At 44.0% G+C, this 17,252-nt stretch overlaps 1 long non-coding RNA gene and 1 pseudogene across 1 annotated transcript; one reads left to right on the top strand and one right to left on the bottom strand.

Moving 5' to 3' along the window:
- Nucleotides 1–1,093: 1,093 nt before the first annotated feature.
- LOC124656293 lies at nucleotides 1,094–10,549 on the top strand (annotated as a pseudogene).
- Nucleotides 10,550–14,035: 3,486 nt separating this feature from the next.
- On the bottom strand, nucleotides 14,036–15,913 carry LOC124651086. Its single transcript, XR_006987273.1, has 3 exons — nucleotides 15,815–15,913; nucleotides 14,633–14,808; nucleotides 14,036–14,135 (listed from the first exon to the last, which is right to left on the bottom strand). It is a non-coding gene; the product is annotated as an uncharacterized LOC124651086 (long non-coding RNA).
- Nucleotides 15,914–17,252: the final 1,339 nt, after the last annotated feature.

The following is a 17,252-nucleotide window of genomic DNA, read 5'->3' on the forward strand; positions in this document are numbered from 1 at the left end:
ACGGGTTTGAAAGGTTTCCCCGTAGTGGCTAATGCGAACAAGCAGGGGGGTTTTGTTATCTGTCCATGTGTTGGTTGCAAGAATTCTCTTCCTCAAGAGAAGTTCACCTGCACCTGCTTCGGCACGGTTTCATGCCAAGCTATAATTGTTGGACCAAGCATGGAGAAAGAGAGGTTATAATGAAAGAAGATGAAGAAGGGAATGATATCATCGATGACAACTACCCTGATCATTTCAGTGATACTTTCATGGAGGATGCTGAAGGTGGGGAAGGTGAAGGGGAAGGTGAAGAAGAGGCACGTGATGAGCCCGCTGATGATCTTGGTCGGACCATTGTTGATGCACGGAGACGCTGTGAAACTGAAAAGGAGAGGGAGAATTTGGATCGCACGTTAGAGGCTCACAAAAAGTCGTTGTACCCAGGATGCGATAATGGTCTGAAAAAGCTGGGCTGCACACTGGATTTGCTGAAATGGAAGGCACGGAAATGTGTAGCTGACGATTTGAAAACTTGCTGAAAATGTTGAAGAATATGTTTCCAAAGAATAACGAGTTGTCCGCCAACCGGGATTAAAGGCCCTTTTTCTACCAGTGCAATCTTCTTTTGGAAATAGAAAAAAAAACTTTTCCATCTTAATATCATATAGAATCACATACCAATAATTAGGGCATGTTAGGATCAGTTGCTCAATTTTCCTTGCTAGGCTAGATTCAACTAGCACGTTTGTGCTATGGCCGACGTGGGCAAACTATTTGTTTGTTTCATTGCTTATACGGGAAGTTCACATGTACTTGGTGCGTAGTTGGTTCATTTATTTGTGTGTAGATCGATCGTTTACCATCGTGGGTGGGGGAGCCAATTTGACTAGCCGACATGGACAAGCATTTAGCGACAGTTACTAGCAAAGTTGCCGCCAAAAACACTTTTATCAGTCGTACCTTCTATAGAACCAAACATACTGTACACTTAATAGTCGTACTAGCTTGAAGGTGACATGCATGATGTCAATGGAATTAACATCATCTCATCAGTTGAACTTCCATCGGCTTTTCACCGTTGATGTAATAGGTTGGTAATCTAAATCCAAGGAGCATGTGGTGCTTCCGCCCCGTCGCGCCTCCGGGCATCTCGAGCATCTCCGCCCCGGCGCACCTCCTCGGCTCCAGGGAACGCCCCGCCCCCTACAGCAACGTCGTACAACTCCTCGGCGGCGACGTTCGCGCGGCCAGCGGCGACGGCCACCTCCTCCTCAACTACTTGGATGGCCAGGCGGAGGCACCCTGCACCTCCTGTGAGTGCCAAGGGAGAGTCTCACGGCAAAAATTGTTAGTTCTTCCTTGGTGTATCTGTGTATAGAGTTTTCTCAGCGTGTGTGTGTTCTTCCTCTAGCCAGTGATTGTGTGAGAGAGGGAGTACAAGGAGAAGGGGAGCTGCATGTGCCAGCCCCTTACACTTGGTATCAAAGCCTCGTGCGATCGAGGTCGGAGTCTCCATCATCGTCAAGCTGCGTCACGAGCGATGGAGGAAGGTATGCTGCCCGGTAAGTTGCGTCATCGGCGGCAAGGAGGTCAGGTGATGGCCAAGGTGTGGAGGCCATTACCGCGAGATGTTCATCGTCCATGTCCGAGTCGTCGACAAGGTGCGTCATCGACGGCAACATGGAGGGAGTCACCGGCGAGTTGCGGCACTGGCCGGTGGCGAACATGGAGGCAAGCCACCGGCGAGGTGCGGCACCGGCGGCGAACATGCGGCAGCGAGTGTGTCATGGCGGCACGCTCTTGGTGAAGGCTTAGGAGGTGTGTCTCTCGGCGAGTCCAGCGTCGGCGGCAGCAATCGGTGTGGCAAGATGGCATTGGCGGCTGTCATCGTGCTGCAGCGACTGCATCAGCGTCCATTGGTTTCAAGAGAGAAATAAGTAAGAACAAGATTTGGGAGGTGATTGTTGGAACAAATCTTGTTGTTGTCTTTAGTTCATGTTTATTTTTATGAGTCCAACTAGTAGAATTAGCTGCGGCTGTGTGTGCACGATGAGATGTGTTCACGTGTGCACCATGCAAAGCTAAGTGAGTTTAGTTCTTCAGTTAGTTGAGCTAGTCATATGGAGAACCGATGCATGTGTGGGCATCGTTAGGATAAGTAGTATGTAGGTAGTGTGCTGCTGCTTGCCGAGTCATGCGGATCCTAGAGAGGTTCCAGGAGACGTGGTAGTTAGTGGCCTAGTGCATATGCATTGTATTAGTGGCCGGTGTGGCCGTGTAGTTTGCAGGTTGTTAGCCTGTGCGTGTATCTTGTACTGGCTATTTAAGTCTAAAGCAATGAATGAGATAGACAGGCCTGCGGGCAGAGAAAACAATGTAGTGTTTGTGAGTGCCAAGGGAGAGTCTCACGGCAAAAATTGTTAGTTCTTCCTTGGTGTATCTGTGTATAGAGTTTTCTCAGCGTGTGTGTGTTCTTCCTCTAGCCAGTGATTGTGTGAGAGAGGGAGTACAAGGAGAAGGGGAGCTGCATGTGCCAGCCCCTTACACTTTTTTTGCAGCTCCTACACACCTTGGCCATCACCTGACCTCCTTGCCGCCGATGACGCAACTTACCGGGCAGCATACCTTCCTCCATCGCTCGTGACGCAGCTTGACGATGATGGAGACTCCGACCTCGATCGCACGAGGCTCTGATACCAAGTGTAGGAGCTGCACCTTGCAGCTCCCTGATCATCTTCTCTCAATCTCTCACACAAACACAAGGTGGAAGAAGACTAACAACAATATTAGGGAGGTGATTGTTGGAACTAATATTGTTGGTTAGCAGATTATTATGTTAATTTGTTTTTGGTCGAGTCGTGTCTATCTGCTAGGCTGCGGCAGTACTCACGTATAGGTGAGATCACGTGGTACATGCAAGCTAGTAGTGGATTAGTTAGTTGGGTTAGTCCCGTGGAGAATTGATGCATGTGTGGCCGAAAAAGAAAAAAAAAGTGTAAGGGGCTGGCACATGCAGCTCCCCTTCTCCTTGTACTCCCTCTCTCACACAATCACTGGCTAGAGGAAGAACACACACACGCTGAGAAAACTCTATACACAGATACACCAAGGAAGAACTAACAATTTTTGCCGTGAGACTCTCCCTTGGCACTCACAAACACTACATTGTTTTCTCTGCCCGCAGGCCTGTCTATCTCATTCATTGCTTTAGACTTAAATAGCCAGTACAAGATACACGCACAGGCTAACAACCTGCAAACTACACGGCCACACCGGCCACTAATACAATGCATATGCACTAGGCCACTAACTACCACGTCTCCTGGAACCTCTCTAGGATCCGCATGACTCGGCAAGCAGCAGCACACTACCTACATACTACTTATCCTAACGATGCCCACACATGCATCGGTTCTCCATATGACTAGCTCAACTAACTGAAGAACTAAACTCACTTAGCTTTGCATGGTGCACACGTGAACACATCTCATCGTGCACACACAGCCGCAGCTAATTCTACTAGTTGGACTCATAAAAATAAACATGAACTAAAGACAACAACAAGATTTGTTCCAACACCTCCTGGGATCTATCGGAGGACATGGAAATCCACCGCTTCGTCTGCAACCCTGTCAGCGGCCAGATGCTCCGCCTGCCGGACATCGCTGGCTCGAGGAGTATCCTTCTGCAGAACCACATGGGCCTCCTCACCCAGGCCGATGGCGGGCGCGGGCACGGCCCGCCTGGCAGGTTCGCCGTGGCCGAGCTCGTCTTCGATGGCCGCGCTCTCGAGCGCTTTATCTCGGATGAAGGGGAGTGGAAGACGGTGTTGAACAGCGTACCAAGCCGGTCGCTTCTCCCGCGCAGGATGCAGGTGAACCAGGAGACGGTTGCCTTCGGCGGCCGCCTGTGATGGGTCGACTTGACCTTGGGCGTCGTCTCCGTCGACCCGTTCGGCGACCCGCCGGAGATCTACGGCATCCAGCTGCCCAGCGGAAGCGTGCTGCCTGCACGCGCGCATGCGGAGAGTGGAGATTTCAGCAAGGCCGAGGAAAATGTCAAGTTCATGCTGGAGGTGGCCAAGTACCGCCGCGTTGGGGTCAGTCAGGGGAGGCTGCGGTATGATGAGATCACTCCGGGCGGCCCATTTCTGCTCAGCTCCTTCGTGCTCGATGACGAGGCCAGCGCCTGGAAGCTGGAGCAGCAGGTGGAGCTCAGGCAGGTCTTGGCGGATGGAGGCTACCAGCTTCAGCACAACTCGCCGGCGCCACAGATCGCTGTCCTCGACCCGCTCAACGCCGGCGCCGTCCATCTCAAGGTTGGCGAGCACGTCATCGTCGTGGACATGCACAATGGGAAGGTGATTGGGGCCTCTCTCCTCTCCTCTCCGAGCAAGAGTCAAAGTCTAAGTCACACACGACGCACGCGTAAGACACACACCTGGTGATATTTATAGATTAGATGAGTTCAAGGTTCTGCCGGGTTTCAAATTTGATGAGGGAAAAATAAGGGCGGGAAGAAGATGAGAGTTTCCTTTTGGTTTGCTTGATGGACCGTCTAGATTCCTAGGGCCTCGATTGATGACATGGAGAGTGGCATAGGGAAAACAATTGCCCTATAAACTAGTCATTCATTATGTGGGTTGCTCATTTTTCTAGCGGGTCATTATGGGAGTTAATCTCTACTTTCTTCCTCGGCTCACGATGCTAGGAATTAGTCAGTCCACAACCTTTAACATATATACATGGATATGAAAACTCTTTACTTTCTCCATTATCTTTCCGAGTAATTATACCGTCCTTGTTTGGGCTACTTGTAAGAACAACCTCAAAATACATACGTTATATCGTTTTTGGCTCAATTGGTCAGCGTAGCAACCACTCTGTATGTGAAACGCTCATTCAGCATCGGCAATCCTATCTACGCATCACCTAGGTAGCCCTCACAAGTCTGCACAATGCCATCATCTTTCCCTCCTCCAAGTCCAATCTGCACAATGGCAAACCCGCCGACCAATTCTTGTTGCCTCAAGTTTGCTCGCACATCGTGTAGAACCGCCAAGGTCTGTATAGGCCTCCGTAGGATTTTATATTGGCCAACGACACAAGACCTACGTAAATGATGGTTGTGGCTGGACAGTGGACACACGCTGACTAGTGCGCTAAAACTGGAGTTAATATTTTGACAGCAAATTTGTAGTTTCTCCGGCTTGATTACATAGCAAAATAATGGACAAGAGAGAAATAATGTGCAAAATGCATAACTCTTGTGACATTTAAATATAGAATTCCATCGACAAACTTTAGCTAGTGCAGTTCAACACCTTGAGAGGAAAATGTGACCACGTATTGTGTCTTTAGGAAACAAACTCATGCAGGAAAATCTAACCGGTAAACCCAATTGATGTGGCACTGGAAAATAGTGCAAAAATCAGTTGAAGATGCTCTAGGCAAGACAAGGTCGACCTGCATCTCGCTAGTACCTAGCCGGCTGCAACATCCGTGGAAGAAAAAAGCAAAGAAACCACGGCCATGGTACCCTCATTCCTGGTCACCTCCGCTATACTTTTCCCCTTCCAAGGGGAAAGACAGCATGCTGATGTACTACTACTCCACCGCCGCGTCATGTTTTATCAACCATGCCATCCATCTTGTAGTTTCCATCAAGTGTTTCTGTCATGCTGATGTGTCACCCAACACCTTTTGCTCTTCCCCTTCCCAAGGGGCAAGACGGCATGTTGATGTACTGCTCCACTGCCGTGTCTTGTTTTATCAACCATGCCATCTATCTTGTAGTTTCCATCAAGTGTTGCTGGCATGCTGATATGTCTCCCAGCACCTTTTACTCTTCCAGTTGAATCTGAAAGCAAGAGGAACAAGGTTCAGCAAAGATTTATACAAAAGAGGTTTCAGGCAACAACACAAAACAACCAATTAGCTTCGGCCTTGCCTTCAAAAGATGTTCAAGGTTCAGCTGACAGTAGACACACTAAAATATCAGGGCCACCTATATGTTACCTAGAACACGGCAAATTCATCTCGATTAATTCAATAGAGGAAGCAATAACAAGCACAAGTGTGTATTATTTCGTTATGGTAAATAATAGACATAGGTCATCACATAGAAGTATGCCCATGTAATGTAAACTATGTGACAGATTCTATGGATGTATGTAGGTGCAGTCCACAGGTGCTTGCTCAACCACCATTAAATATTACTTTCCGAAGAGTTTTGAATGGTAATAAATGGACTTTATGGCTACAACTATGTCGGAAACTCATGACGGTTACTTTGAAAGACGAGGATGACAAGTTTTGTTGGAATTTGACATCTAACGGGGTCTTTACTGTCAAGTCCATGTATGAAGACCTTATGTGTGATCATACCCCCTTCTTGCGAAAATATCTATGGAAAGTCAAAATACCCCTTAAGATTAAGATATTCATGTGGTTCATGAGTAATAAGGTTTTATTAACAAAAGATAACCTAGCTAAACGCCAGTGGAATGGGTGTACAAAATGTGTTTTCTGTGGGGAACAGGAGACCATTCAACACCTGTTTATTGATTGTCCGTTAGCTAAACTTTTATGGCGTACAGTAAATTTCACTTATGATCTTCCACCTCCTACCAATATTACCAATATGTTTGGTAATTGGCTTAAAGGAGTAGATAGAAAATCTAAGGCGTTTATCCGAATTGGGGTGTCTGCCTTATGTTGGTCTATTTGGAGGGTCAGAAATGATATTATCTTTAATAAAAAAGTCTCTTTTCATTTTTTGCAGGTTATTCATATGGTCTCCCATTGGGTCCAGCTTTGGGCTCTACTATCCCCGGAGGGATTGCGGGATACCATGGCTTCTGGATGCACACGTCTCCTGATGGTCGCTCAGGATATCTTGTGCCAGGCTGGTTGGCGGCATACTAGAAGACTATGTTGAGTTGTAGTCATAGTATGATTTTCTTTCGATGGTTGATTCTTGTATCAATCCTCGAGCATGTGTGATTTGTAAACTATACTTTTGAATCTTTTTAATAAAGGGCCGTGTGCATCGTCATGATGCAGAAGCCGGGGTACATCCCCATTTCGAAAAAAAGGTGCAGTCCACATACCATATAGATTTGGCTGACAACATCACAAACACAGTCCACCACTGAATCAAAAATGGATCAAACACAGGCAAGAGATTTACTTCCAACAAAGAAAAAGGAGAAATTGATCAAGATACATAGGATAACAAGCTCATGGAATGCTTTGAGAGTCAACATTATCAACGATACGATTTATTTCCCAGAAAGAAAATTACCAACCTAAGAGTGAGGAGCTTGCGCTCGTCCTCTAGTATCTTCACCTGCAATAAATCACAAAGGAGAATTATCAGCTTTTGCAAACAAGTTCTTTCTAAAAAAATCCATTGTCTGGATAAGAAAACAAAGCAAAATGACCAACCCAGAGCACATACAACCCTCATATGGAGCCTCCAGTGCATCCATCTGCAACAGCAATGCATCACCAATATCAGAGACAACCATATTCTGAAAAAACAAAACTACAATGCTTGCAAGTTGCCACTATCAAATCCCTATACTTAAGTAATGAAGATCTTGTACAGTGACAGACCTAATGTTAGCATATTTTGACAGCAAGTTTGTAGTTTCTCTGACATAGACCAGAATAATGGATAATAATGTGCAAAAACCACAACTCTTGTGACATTTAAATATAGAATTCCACTGACAAGTTTAGCTAATGCTATTCAGCACCTTGTGAGCAAAAGATGACCTAGTGTGTCTTAAGGAAACAAGCGTCACACAACAAAATCTAACCGGTAAAATAATATGCTACAGCCCAATTGTTCTAGCACTGGAAAAATCGCGCAAAAACAAGTTGAAGATGAGGCAAAACAACGTTGACTTACATCTCACTAGTAGCTAGCTGGCTCAAATAAAGCATATCTGGTCTGCCCGAACTGGTGGCCATGGCTCCCTCCTGGCCAGTCCGCTCAACTTTTCCCCTTAACGAGGGGCAAGACAGCATGCCGATGTACTGCTCCACCGCCACGTCCCGTTGTATCTCGTAATTCCCATCAAGTGTTTCTAGCATGCTGATGTGTCACCCAGTGACCCAGCACCTTCTACTCTTCCAGTTGAATCTGAAAGCAAGAGAAACAAGGTTGAGCAAAGATCTATACAGCCGAGATTTCAAAGCAACAACATAAAACAATCAATGAGCTCCGCCCTGGCATGCGAAAGGCTTTTAAGGTTCAGCCGACAATACACACTAACATATCAGGGTTATTTAGAACGCGGCAAGAGATAGCAATCACAAGCACAAGTTGTGTATTACTTCGGTATGGTAAATAATATACATAGGTCATCATATAGAAGTAGCCATGTAATGTAAAGTAGGTGACAAATTGTAAGGATGTAGGTATGTAGTCCACAGAACATATAGATTTGGCTGACAAAATCATCAACGAATTCCACCACTGAATCGAAAAGGAATTATACACATGCAAAGAGATTTACTTACAAGAAAGGAAAAGGAGAACTTGAGCAACATACATAGGACAACAAGCTCATCTGCTCATGGAATTCTTGGAGAGTCACCACTATCAACAATAAGATTTATTTTCCAAAAAGAGTTATCAACCTAAGAGCGAGGAGCTTGCGCTTGTCCTCTGGTACCAATTATCAGTACGATTGATCAACAGGAATTCTTCTAAGACAACAAAACTCGTTCCAAGAATCCACTATACTATCTATCCTCTTGATATGCCGCACAAAAGAATCCAACAGCTCTAAATTGTTACTAGATCATATTTAAACTGGCAAAAAAATTATACATTTAAATTGTTGCTAGATCAGATTCCCAAGAAAGAGTTGACATAATGTAAACCACATAATCTTGGTTAGATTTTGTTTTGATCATTGACGAAATGGTTATCAAATTCAAGCATGGCATTCGATGTACTGAGCGAAAGGAGTTTCGTTTTACCACTAGCTAACTGGGCTAAGTAAAATATCTTATTAGTTAACAAGAAAGAATTTATGTAAATTGCAGTAAGATGTACAGAGTAGAATGCAATTAAGTGATCCAGACTTAAGCTACAGATGAGTACATTTAGCTTCTATTCCTGCTAGCTTAAAACAAAAACGATAGCTCTATTAATATGTGCCTAGATTACATGATTGTTTGAATAAAGTGCAAAGTTTAGAAATTACTACACATGCATAGTCATGTAGTTCTAGATGTTGCAATGTTAGTCTCTATACAAAAGAATGTTACTAGGACATGCCAAACTCATTCTGCTAGCGTACCAGGGAACCTATATTTCTCCAAATAGATTAGGGATTTTTAACTAGTATAAAGTGCAAGCTAGAAACCAAACATCATATTCTATCCATTATCGAGAAGGTATACATTTCAGATCATCTCTAGCTTTACCTTATAGTACTAAATAAGATGATAAACAGATGTGCACATTTTTAACTTGTATAAAGTGCAAGCTAGAAACCAAACATCATATTCTGTCCATTATTGAGAAGGTATACATTTCAGATCATCTCTAGCTTTATCTTATAGTACTAAGTAAGATGATTTTCTCATTGTTTGGTTGGATAAAAGTAGAGCCTACTGTGCTACTGTTGTGCAGTAACTCAACTCCAGAGCACCATTTTTTCAAGATAATCTAGTAATCACAAGCCCGTCCCAACAATTACCAATTAGTGTAGCTTCCAAGCAATTATGCCACAAACCAAAACACATTTGGATGATTCATGGCTGCTAAGCCATGAGAGAATTGGAAGAGAAAAATCAGCGCATAAGGTCCATCTGACACAAATTGTTTGATGAATAAAACATGACACCTTCACATGCATTCCAGTAATGTCAGCTCAGGCCTCCTCCAAAGAACTGTAGGTCACGAAACCAAACCCCTTTGACCTTCCAGTTTCACGGTCCATAATAATCTTGGCTGAACAAAAGAGATTATTGCCCACATACATAGGAGCGCATCTTTCTATCCACATGAAAATGAGAAACAAGAGAGAAACATGCATATCGAATTTAAATGCTTCTAAATAAAAAGTTCAAAAACAGAATATACATCAAAGTGAAATGCCTATGCATCCCATCCATGACTAGGACCATGTTTTCTTTAGCCGATACATGGTGCGTTTCTTGCAACAATTACTAGTACATAAATACCTATCAGCCAATGACAACCCCTCTCTGATCCAGAAAAGGATTTTCCTATCATGCAACATACCCATGTATCTCAGCCTGAATATTAACATCTGACATCTCAGGATGAAAATCTAAAGAAAAGTAAAAAACAATACCTTGTCTCACGGCTCGGCTTGGGTTTGTGGGGGCTTGCGGACCTCAAAGTCATCGCCTTGGTACTTGCAAACCACGACCTTGTCTCAAATCCTTGGATGGTGTTGCTACTCCTTCTCGACCTAGTCACGTTGATGATGATGGTGGTGACGGAGCAGAAGAGGGTGTCCTTATCAACTGAGCCAACCTCAATATTGATGAACCAGATGGCCCTGTTGGTAATTCCTTGATCACTTTCCCAACCTTAATGGATCACTTGCGCACTCTTCCAAATGTCTGCGGGGGATATGCTTGCAGTATATTAATTCAAAAGAACCTTATCAGCAAAAAATCTCAATCAAGCAAGGAAATTCATATTGTAGAAGCAAAGTAATTCAGCCTCCACCGTAATTTAAAAAGTGTAAATTACATTGTATTCGATGAAATCGAACAAAATACACAGTGACATGTCTACATGGTCGACCTCAACTAACAAACTGGCAAGTAGAAGACAAGAGATTTTGTTTTCATTGGTCACTCCCGTTAGACTGAATGTGTGTACATGAACCTTCCTAGACAGTGAGGCAACCACTCCAACGTTTCTATTATACCTTGCATTCTTACATTGACTTCCTACCTCACATGACAACACAGATATTGAATTACCTATCAGAGTACATATAAGATTTTTACAACTACTAGTGTGGTGTGTGTGTGGCCAGGACGTTGTTCCAGTAACAGGAGCAAAGAAGACAAGATTATAACATGCTCAGGAACAACTTGTAGCATTCGCTCGGAATGATTTTACTAGTCCTCAGTAAGCAGAACAAGCAGCAGTGGTATTTACGTAGCAATGATTAGCTAAAAGGGATATCATAGAAGCAGTTGAGTTCAGTGAACATTATCAGCTACACAAGACTTAATCAAGCATGCATGAACTTTCATACTGTAGAAGCAAAGCGATTCAAATTATATAGAGTTTGAGCATATATAAATGTATAAATTACATCTTTCACCATGATGAAACCAAACAGAAAACATAGTGGCGTTTGCAGCTTCTACGCATGACAAACTAGAGCGAGCACACGAGAAATTGTTTTTATTGAACACTTTGTTGAGACTTCATGCGTGTACTTCAAATTTTTCTAGACAGTGAAGTAACCACTCAATCCTCTTATATCATATTATCATACCTTGCTTTGTTACAACAACTTCCTAGCCCGAAAACGGCACAAATGTTATATAAACAGAGTATATGTAGTAAGATCTAACAAGAACTGGTGTTGTGGGCGGCCTGGAGATGCTGTTCCAGTAATAGGAGCAAAGAAGACAAGAAAATATTCTCCACGGAAACAATCTTTATAGGTAAGCAAAAGAATCAGTGGTGTCTCTCCTAGCAGCAGCCCTATGAACCACGAGGAGTGGACACCGATGCAGCCAGTCAGCAGGGGAGTTTGGTAAACCACGAAGAGCAGATTACATACAGGCAAGAAAAGAATCTATCTAATTCTTATCAATTTGATTGATTACCCAAAATACGATAAATATTTTGTTATTAACAGGAGAATAAATGATTTTACCACAAGGGAAGTCTGTACAAACACGTGTAGCAGCAATATATCTCATGAGGACTAGACTACTTGAGAACCATAATAATAGGCAATAACCAGATTCATAACCAGTACTAACCACTCCAGAGGACAAGCAATGGTTAGCAAAAATGGATATCATAGAAGCAGTTGAGTTCAGTGAACATTATTAGCTACACAGAACTTAATCAAGCATGCATGAGCTTTCATACTGTAGAAGCAAAGTGATTCAAATTATAGAGTTTGAACATATATAAATGTATAAATTACATCTTTCACCATGATGAAACCAAACAGAAAACATAGTGGTGTCTGCAGCTTCTACGCATGACAAACTAGAGCAAGCAGATATGAAAAGATTTTGTTTTTTATTGAACACTTTGTTGAGACTTCGTGCGTGCACTTCAAATTTTTCTAGACAGTGAAGTAACCACTCCATCCTTTTATATCATATTATCATACCTTGCTTTATTATAACAACTTCCTAGCCCGAAAACGGCACAAATTGATATAAACAGAGTATATGTAGTAAGATCTAACAAGAACTGGTGTTGTGGGCGGCCTGGAGATGCTGTTCCAGTAATAGGAGCTGATAAGACAAGAAAATATTCTCCACGGAAACAATCTTTATAGGTAAGCAAAAGAATCAGTGGTGTCTCTCCTAGCAGCAGCCCTATGAACCACGAGGAGTGGACACCGATGCAGCCAGTCAGCAGGGGAGTTTGGTAAACCACGAAGAGCAGATTACATACAGGCAATGAAAGAATCTATCTAATTCTTATCCATTTGATTGTTTACCCGAAATACAACCAATATTTTGTTATTAACAGGAGAATAAATGATTTTACCACAAGGGAAGTCTGTACAAACACATGTAGCAGCAATATATCTCATGAGGACTAGACTACTTGTGAACCATAATAATAGGCAATAACCAGATTCATAACCAGTACTGACCACTACAGAAGACACGACATATTAATCGAACATACAGAAATATTGATGAACATCAGCGAGGAATTCCCAACATCGAAACATTAAGATAAATTGGAACAAAACAAGCACAAAGCCCATGCATTTGACAAGGTCACTCATGCATCTGCTACACGCAACAAAGCAATTGTCTCTAGTAAGAGAATAGAAAGGCAAGCTGAACTAGGGTGCACCTACTCAAAAAACTGCAAAAGAGTGCTTGACTAGGGTGGTTCTCAAATTAGCTTTGACTTGTCTCTTCTTCATACCAACCTTATTACCACCAAGTACAATGGCGATGTTCTCACACAAGCTGCCTGAGAATAACTAGAGATCAGAACTCTCCCTGGAGGCGTGATCCTCTAACAAACTCTCCTTCTTTGCAACGAAAAGAAACGCAATCTCATTGCGTTTTTTCGAAAAAAAATAACTAGACATCAGAACTCTGAAGCATAATCTAAACATTTACTAAATAAGATTGCAACAGAAGCAAACCTACACAAGTCTCTGCGCCACGTAGGAAAATTCTTGTAAGCCAGTCATGAAGTGACATCAAACATAATGATCGCACACTGAGCAGGGATACTGTAAAATAATTTAAAAGAACAATCAGTCAAGCATATTAAAAGAAACAGTAGCAATCCAAGAAAAGTACTATAAGAATTTAACTGAACTTCAAATTAAGAAAATGCATCGGGCTGACAGTCACACCTTAGGAACAACAAATATTAACAAAACTAAGGAAACAATTTCAATTGGCTTAAGACATCTTACTATTGAGACAATACAACTAATTCATATGCAGAAACATTAGCTGAAACTTCAATTTGTGTTTCTAGAATAACTAACACCCCATGATCAACAAATTAACAATTATAGGCTAAGGAAACCATTACAACTTAACCAAGACATCTACCTATTGAGCAATAGGACACAATCATATGCAGAAGAAACATTCATTGAAACTTCACTGTCTTTTCAGAATAAGTAACACATAACACTTACTAGATCCATTCCTAAGGCCACTGAACTTCTCTTGCCCGGCATTTTCCAAGCAGGAGAAACGAATCTTTCCGCAGATGGTGGTGAAATCCAACGGTTGAAGTTCAACACCAATGGTTGCTGCACAGATTAATTGAATGCATCCTTTAGGTGTTATGCATGCTAAAATATAGGGGCGAATGAGAAATTCAGTTCACTGAGAGGCCTCTTCACATGCGTTTGTATTTCTTCTCGAATTCTCCAATGAGATGCCTCTTCACAAATGTGGTTTTACCTGCAGCCAGATAAGGAAAAAAGTATCAGAACCTGATGCGACTAGTGATGCATCTGGGAACATAAATTATCTGAGATACCAAGTTAGCAACCCAACAAATGCCACTAGTAAAATCAGTGCATCCTAGAATAACTTTCCAACAGATGTCCCTAGTTAATTCAGTGCATCCTAAAATAAATTGCAAGTTAAGTGATTCTACACTCCAAATGCACAGTATCAGAATAGTTTTACTGCAGCAAATGTGTTCTTTTAGTGCAGCCAATGCATATTTTTTACTGCAGATTAAGTCGTTCACAGCAACAGCAATAATTCGATTATATCCATAATGAAGCATGGCTGATTTTTCGGTGCGGGATGGCTGATTTTCGCGTTGGTCAATGTCACTTTATGGACAGACATGTGCATAGCGCAATTGAAGCAAACATACACATCGCGCCTGAAATGTCACACTTTTATGTCTACACAGGGATAGGGGGTCACAGCGTGCGTGAGCTTACAGTGGACAAGGATGACCTCGTGGCGAATGGATTGGAGCCGCGCCGGCCACTACTTCCATGTCAGGGAGTCCATCCCAAGCCAGGGAGGGCCTGTTCAAGCGTGGTGGTCGGAGAAGAAGGCGCAGCTCATACTTGAGGGAGGGGAAGATATTCACTAACTCAAGCATAGCTTCACACTGAAAAAAATATTTATTATTAATAGACATCACATCAGTGACGGGCAATAGTTTGCAAAGTGAGTACTTATAGTTTAATTTAATATATCAAGGATAAAATAGCAAAATCATAAATCCAAAGGCACAAGGTTTCTTTCCTTACAATGAAATAATCTTAATTGGTTGCTTCAGTACCATGGCTGTGTTGGAGTAAACCACGTTAGGTGCGTGTGTGCGCGCGTATTGCCTGCGTGAGTGGCGAAAGTCCATGACCAGGTTGTTAGCTAGCTTTTAGTGAAGTTTGTTAGCTAGCCCATGCATGCCCATGTGTTTGGCTGGTGTGGTGTGCGTGCAGGTCGTGAGTTAGTGGCAGTAGAAATAGGATTAGGTAGTTGTGTGCGTGAGTGCTAGGTGGTGATAGTGGCCACGCACAAGTCCTGTCTATATAAGGGGCCAGAGTGCAGTGCCGTGGAATATGGTTAGGGAGTTGCCGAGCCATGTAGCCACTGTAAAATAACAAGAAGACTAGGGTGTTGGTGCGCCCACGGCGGCGTTCGTGCGCCGGCCAGAAAATCTTGTGTGTTCTCCTTTCTTCCACCTTCGTTCGTGCGAGTGAGAGAGATCGAGGAGAGGGTGCAGCCTCGGGCTGCACCAACAGGCTGAAATAAGCATGTCCAAAGAAAACGAATTTTTGTTCTTGACTAGTGTAGCATAAAGAAGAACCGGCCAAGCTTATTTACTTGACGTGAATCATCAGAACGTAATGACTGAAGACTACATGTCCTGGTTAAAATACAATCCATTGTCCAGTTAAGATGTTTACGTACTACTCCGGCTAAGAAACACTAATGTAGTACTAGCTATCACATGATTTCCTAACCCGTGTCACTTGTCCAATTATGGAGATGGATTCTTTTTCATGATACTACTCCAGCTATTGCACCTACCAGTAGCACTGTAGCAGCGTTTAGTAGTGCAGCTGATTGCAATTCATCTTGCACAAATCGGTACAACAGGGACTCCGTACCTGAGAACTGCAAGCCCCCAGAGGGACTCCCCGCTGGTGGCGAGCGACCGGCACCCAGCTGGCCAAACATGCCACACCAGAATCCAGAACCACCTTGGCTGCAGCACCACCGTCCTGGTCAAGCCGTCCTTCCTGGTCGAGGTAGAGGTGGCACTGCCGGGTTGAGGCAGGGAGGGTGCCATGTCGCGCGGGGTGGTCGGCCGCCGGCCGGGGAAGAACGCCCCATCGTCCCCACCGGCCTACTCACCAGCGCGCGGAGTGGTGGTCGTCGTCGTTGCCGTTGGAGGCGAGCAGCAGGTGGGCTGGCACTGCATGAAATTTCTCACGAGTTGAGAGTCAAGAAATTCAAGGCTATCCTTCTTAAGTTGGACTTCGAGAAGGCCTATGATAGGGTCAACTGGGACTTCCTGAGGGAGGTCCTCCTGAGAAAGGGATTCTCAGGGATGGTGGTGCATCGTCTGATGCAACTGGTCATAGGGGGACAAACCGCGGTGAATGTCAATGGGGAGATTGGCCCTTACTTTAGGAATGCGAGGGGCGTGCGTCAGGGAGACCCGCTTTCGCCTATTCTTTTTGACTTCATGGCGGATTCGTTGGCGGCGATTCTTTCGAGGGCCAGGGAGGCAGGGCATATCCAGGGAGTGGTGCCTCATCTCATCCCGGGAGAGGTGACCCACCTCCAATACGCGGACGACACGATGATTCTGATCGAACCTTCGCAGTTGGGGATTGCGAATCTGAAATTTATTCTCCTCTGCTTCGAGAATATGTCGGGGCTCAAGATTAACTTCGACAAAAGCGAAGCCATTGTGACAGGGGTCTCCAAGGAGGAGCAATGCAGAGTGGCTACGGCGCTGAATTGCAAGCTTGGGAGCTTCCCTTTCCGTTACCTTGGCCTCCCGATGAGCGACAGGAGGCTGACTGTGGCGGACTGGTTCTTCTTGACAGAGAAGGTGGGGCATAGGGTCGACCCCTCGCAGGGCCTCTACCTGACATCGGCGGGAAGACTAGAGTTAACTAACTCTTGCCTCTCCAGCTTACCAATGTTTGCCATGGGCCTCTACCTTCTCTATGATTCAACGCATGGGGCGATGAACACCACTCGTGGCCGATTCTTTTGGGAAGGAGTTGGTAATAAACGCAAGTATCATATGGTGGACTGGGCCACTGTTTGTCGGCCTAAGGAGTACGGGGGGTGATACGTCTAAGACGTATCGATAATTTCTTATGTTCCATGCCACATTATTGATGATATCTACATGTTTTATGCACACTTTATGTCATATTCGTGCATTTTCTGGAACTAACCTATTAACAAGATGCCGAAGTGCCGGTTGCTGTTTTCTGCTGTTTTTGGTTTCAGAAATCCTAGTAAGGAAATATTCTCGGAATTGGACGAAATCAACGCCCGGGGTCCTATTTTGCCACGAAGCTTCCG

The sequence above is a fragment of the Lolium rigidum genome, chromosome 5 (genome assembly GCF_022539505.1).
Source record: "Lolium rigidum isolate FL_2022 chromosome 5, APGP_CSIRO_Lrig_0.1, whole genome shotgun sequence".
Classification (NCBI taxonomy): domain Eukaryota; kingdom Viridiplantae; phylum Streptophyta; class Magnoliopsida; order Poales; family Poaceae; genus Lolium; species Lolium rigidum.